At 58.2% G+C, this 4,941-nt stretch overlaps 2 non-coding genes across 2 annotated transcripts; both read right to left on the reverse strand.

Moving 5' to 3' along the window:
• Positions 1–960: 960 nt before the first annotated feature.
• LOC142795803 (5.8S ribosomal RNA) lies at positions 961–1,113 on the reverse strand. Its single transcript, XR_012893320.1, has one exon. It is a non-coding gene; the product is annotated as a 5.8S ribosomal RNA (ribosomal RNA).
• A 1,719-nt stretch (positions 1,114–2,832) lies between these two features.
• Positions 2,833–4,647, reverse strand: LOC142795804 (small subunit ribosomal RNA). Its single transcript, XR_012893321.1, has one exon. It is a non-coding gene; the product is annotated as a small subunit ribosomal RNA (ribosomal RNA).
• Between the last annotated feature and the right edge of the window lie 294 nt (positions 4,648–4,941).

A 4,941-nucleotide genomic window follows, 5' to 3' on the forward strand; every position in this document is an offset into this window, starting at 1 on the left:
ACGACGCCCTACCAAGTGCGCCCGCAACCCTGTACAGGGTCACATCTTCACAAGGCTGGCAAGCGGCATTCCGCTGCGCGCGTGCGTCGTCCGAGCAGTTGCGTGATAAACGACCGTGTCGAAAGCCCAAACACCGCCGAGGCCAGTCGCCGCCGCCGCAAGGGCAGCCACGCAGCCTGGCGAGAGGCATCGTCTCGTGTAGCGTCGCCCCCGCCCCAACTGGAGTGGCCCAGTTTTTTGAACGGGACGGGAACTGCGAAGCACTTAGACCGACGGCGGACTACGACGAGAACGCCTTAAGCTTCGCCAACGTTTCGCCAACTCGTGCGGGAGACTTTTTCCGCTTCGCGGCAAGTCGTCGCGCCGTGCTCTCCGCATCAACCGCGTACGCAGCGAACCGCAAACGTCGGGCGCAGCCTCCTCACCTCCCTGCGCTTTGCGCGCGAACGTTCCCTGTTCGCGCGGCAAAGCCTGGAGGAGGCACGGCCCCGCAGCGTGTTCGAGCGCCCGGTCTACGGGACACCCTGCTTACTTCGAGGGCAACAAGCGCAACGCAAGGCTGCGATCTCGCGCACTTTGCGCACGGCTGGAGAAGCTTTGCTGGCCGGCTTTCGCTCCTCGTGTTTACCGTGCGTTAAAGTTGCGCGTCCGTGGCTCTCGCAGCTCTTGCGCGCCCGGTCGCAGAGAGGAGTACGCAACCTCGACCGCACTTTCCCTGCAGGCTTCCTTCCGACTCGAAGTCCTGCGGCGGTCTCAACGAGGTGCCACATCCTCAATGCAGTCGGTCGCCCCCGTTTCGGTTGGGCTCTGGCACGACGGTCGCCACCGTCTCGCCCTTGAGTGGCCGCTGTTGGCGCTCGCTGTGAGGTGTTCAGCGTGCTGTCCGTGTTGCCGACGCGGTCAAAACGAGTCGACGGCTCACGTTCCCTTGTGCGCCGAAGGCTCTCTTGATATGTGATCCGACCCTCAGACAGACGAAGCCAAGGGAAGACCCAAGGCCGCAATGTGCGTTCAAAGAATCAGTGCTCAGTGTGTCCTGCAATTCACACCAAGTCTCGCAGCTGGCTGCGTTCTTCATCGACTCGAGAACCGAGTGATCCACCGCTTAGAGTCGTGAAAAAGTGTTTGTTCAATTCCGTACAGTCAAAACCAAACGTTTCTGGCACTCGGCCAAACAGTGGCCAAGAAGGGCGCTTTTCAGCGCACGCTTGGACTCCAAAACTCTGCCGCGCCTTTTTCGGCTGCCGCAAATCGAGCAAACGGTGTGTTTCGGACGGCGTTTCGCTTTCGCTACTTGCGAGTGCTTTCGTGGTCCACCCCTCTATAAATACTCGGGAGGCGTCGAAGCCGGTTCTCCAAGCCGGACCCGTAGGTATCGTTGTGTGCTCGCTCTCATTGGCCCGCCTAACCAGAAAATGCCTGCGGTACACCCATTTGGATAAGAGTGCACGCAGATGCGGGCCTCGACGGCTACACATTTCCTCGGGCGGCCGCCTCCCGGCCTCCGTGGAGCGCGGGATGCACGGTCCCATCGACAAGCCTCTCCCGTTTTTACCGTGGCGTCGCGGTTCACCACGGCAGGCGGGTCGGTCTCCTCCGCATAAAAAGGGGGACCCCCGCTTTTTGTTCCACGAAATCGCACAAGCTTTTTTCGCATCCACGGTTTGCCACCGCACACCAAAATGCCGATCCGGCTGCCTACTTTAGCCAACAGGTGGAGCCAGGCGCGCCGTACTTGCGCGGCACTTCCCACGTCCACCGAAGTCGGTGCCAAGGACCACTTTCGGCGCCGGAGCCGCGTACGAGCCTACTCGAGGCGGAAGAACGAAGCCAGCAAGGGCCTGGCCGCAAGTGCGTTCAATTGTCGGGACGTCCAAGTCCCTCGTTCTTCCGTGCTTCCTCTTTCGGCAAGTCGTTGCGGCACCTTCCCAAAGCGCGCAGACCCGCTAATCGCGACGAGCGCGACGTGGCCGTGCCGCCTTTCCCTCGGCAGCAAGCAAAACGCCTGGCAACGTCGACGCTCCCCTAACCGCGATCTCGCACCGTGTTTCGTGTGGCGAATTCAAAAGCCGGCCGGCGCTGCTGCAACCATTACGGTCGGTACGCATACGCCGCGGAGGGCGGGACGGTCATCGGAGCGTGCGGTTCCTCCATCGAGTACTGCGCACCTCGGCCGTCGCATCGCCGTGCCATGACCGGCCGCGCGTCAACGCGAACCGGTGCCAGCGAGATCCCTCGCCTGCAAGAACCGACCGGCAGCCTCCGTCACCCGAGGACGCGGAGGCGCTTGCCGCGGACGGCGGGACGGTATGCACTGGTGCACAGCGGACCCGTCACATCGCCAGTTCCTTGACCGACCGCCGACGCTTGTGCCGTTCCTCTCGTACTTGGCAGTCGCCGCGCGATTGTCGGGTCTCGTTCTTGCACGCTCGAACGGTCGGGAGGGCACTCGGCTGGCGTTTCGGGAACGCGCAGCCTCGCCTTCTACCGACGTAACCACGACTCGCCGTTCGCGCTCCGCCGCTCCTGTTTACAGTACTAGGCGGTCCCGCAGCGGTCGGGTCGCGCATTTCGAGCGCTTCGAGCCACGGTGCAGTGGCGGGTCGAAAGCCGACCTATGAGTGCGTTGCGCCGTTTGTACCCGCGTCCGCCACCTGGCCGACCGTCCAAGGTCGCGGTGTTGGCGTCCGCTGGGCGCAACAATTTGTCACGGGGTGCCGCTCCACATTCAGGCAGCCCCGTGGGGAAAAGCCGACCCCGCGTCCAAACGGGGTCAGCGGCAGAAAGTGTCGGGCGCAGACGCAGCTGAGGCGCTCACCCTTCACAATCCGTTAATGATCCTTCCGCAGGTTCACCTACGGAAACCTTGTTACGACTTTTACTTCCTCTAAATGATCAAGTTTGGTCATCTTTCCAACAGACCGGCGCAACCGAAAGGCCGCGCCGGACATCGGTCCGAAGACCTCACTAAATCATTCAATCGGTAGTAGCGACGGGCGGTGTGTACAAAGGGCAGGGACGTAATCAACGCGAGCTTATGACTCGCGCTTACTGGGAATTCCTCGTTCAAGGGGAACAATTGCAAGCCCCTATCCCAATCACGAAAGAAGTTCCACGGGTTACCCAGTCTTTTCAGACAGGGATAAAGACACGCTGCTTCCTTCAGTGTAGCGCGCGTGCGGCCCCGGACATCTAAGGGCATCACAGACCTGTTATTGCTCTGTTTCGTGCGGCTAGGAGCCGCTTGTCCCTCTAAGAAGGTTGTAAGGTGCTGGGAACCCCGCACCTATTTAATAGGCTAGAGTCTCGTTCGTTATCGGAATTAACCAGACAAATCGCTCCACCAACTAAGAACGGCCATGCACCACCATCCACCGAATCAAGAAAGAGCTCTCAATCTGTCAATCCTCCCAGTGTCCGGGCCGGGTAAGTTTTCCCGTGTTGAGTCAAATTAAGCCGCAGGCTCCACTCCTGGTGGTGCCCTTCCGTCAATTCCTTTAAGTTTCAGCTTTGCAACCATACTTCCCCCGGAACCCAAATACTTTGGTTTCCCGGAAGCTGCCCGCCGAGTCATTTGAGTAACTCAGGCGGATCGCTGGTTGGCATCGTTTATGGTCAGAACTAGGGCGGTATCTGATCGCCTTCGAACCTCTGACTTTCGTTCTTGATCAATGAAAACATTCTTGGCAAATGCTTTCGCAGTAGTTCGTCTTGCGACGGTCCAAGAATTTCACCTCTAGCGCCGCAATACGAATGCCCCCGTCCGTCCCTCTTAATCATTACCTCGTATTCCAAAAACCAACAGAACAGAAACGAGGTCTTGTTCTATTATTCCATGCAAGTTTATTCAGGCGACTCGCCTGCGTTGAGCACTCTAATTTTTTCAAAGTAAAAGCACCGGCCATCTCGAGGCACACAATGAAGTGCACCAAGAAAGAACCGGCATGATGTTCAGTCCGAGCCGTCGCATCGGGTAGATGCACTACTCGTCTGGAACTGAGATCCAACTACGAGCTTTTTAACCGCAGCAGCTTTAGTATACGCTATTGGAGCTGGAATTACCGCGGCTGCTGGCACCAGACTTGCCCTCCAATTGATCCTCGTTAAAGGATTTAGAGTGTACTCATTTCAATTACGGGGCCTCAAAAGAGTCCCGTATTGTTATTTTTCGTCACTACCTCCCCGTGCCGGGAGTGGGTAATTTGCGCGCCTGCTGCCTTCCTTGGATGTGGTAGCCGTTTCTCAGGCTCCCTCTCCGGAATCGAACCCTGATTCTCCGTTACCCGTAACAACCATGGTAAGCAAGTAACCTACCATCGAAAGTTGATAAGGCAGACACTTGAAAGAAACGTCGCCGGCTCGTGGCCATGCGATCAGCACAAAGTTATCCAGAGTCACCACACAATACGGGCCGAAACCCGATCGATCTTGGTCTAATAAAAGCACCCGTTACCCAAAGGGCTCCAGGCTCACTGCATGTATTAGCTCTAGAATTGCCACAGTTATCCAAGTAGGAAGAAACGATCTAAGGAACCATAACTGATTTAATGAGCCATTCGCGGTTTCGCCTTATTTCGGCATGTACTTAGACATGCATGGCTTAATCTTTGAGACAAGCATATGATTACTGGCAGGATCAACCAGGTAATCGTTCGACTGCGCGTCCGTCCTCGCCTTCGGCGGGCCGGACGCAGTCTGTGTGCGGCGGAGGCCACCTTCAGGCGCCCCAACACGCTTATTTTGCACTCCGAGATGACGGCGTTCGAGCTCGCTACGGCACAACCTTCCCGAAAGACGAGTGGGAGCCGTGCGGCAAGAAGCACGTTCATGCTCGCTCTTTTTCGTTGCATCGACTCGGTCGCGCCGTGCGGGTTGCCCAAGCCCGCTGCACTGTCGGTGGACCGGCCGGAACTAGCAACGGAGCCGAGACTGCAAAGCCGC

Source organism: Rhipicephalus microplus, unplaced genomic scaffold, assembly GCF_043290135.1.
Source record: "Rhipicephalus microplus isolate Deutch F79 unplaced genomic scaffold, USDA_Rmic scaffold_874, whole genome shotgun sequence".
NCBI lineage: Eukaryota > Metazoa > Arthropoda > Arachnida > Ixodida > Ixodidae > Rhipicephalus > Rhipicephalus microplus.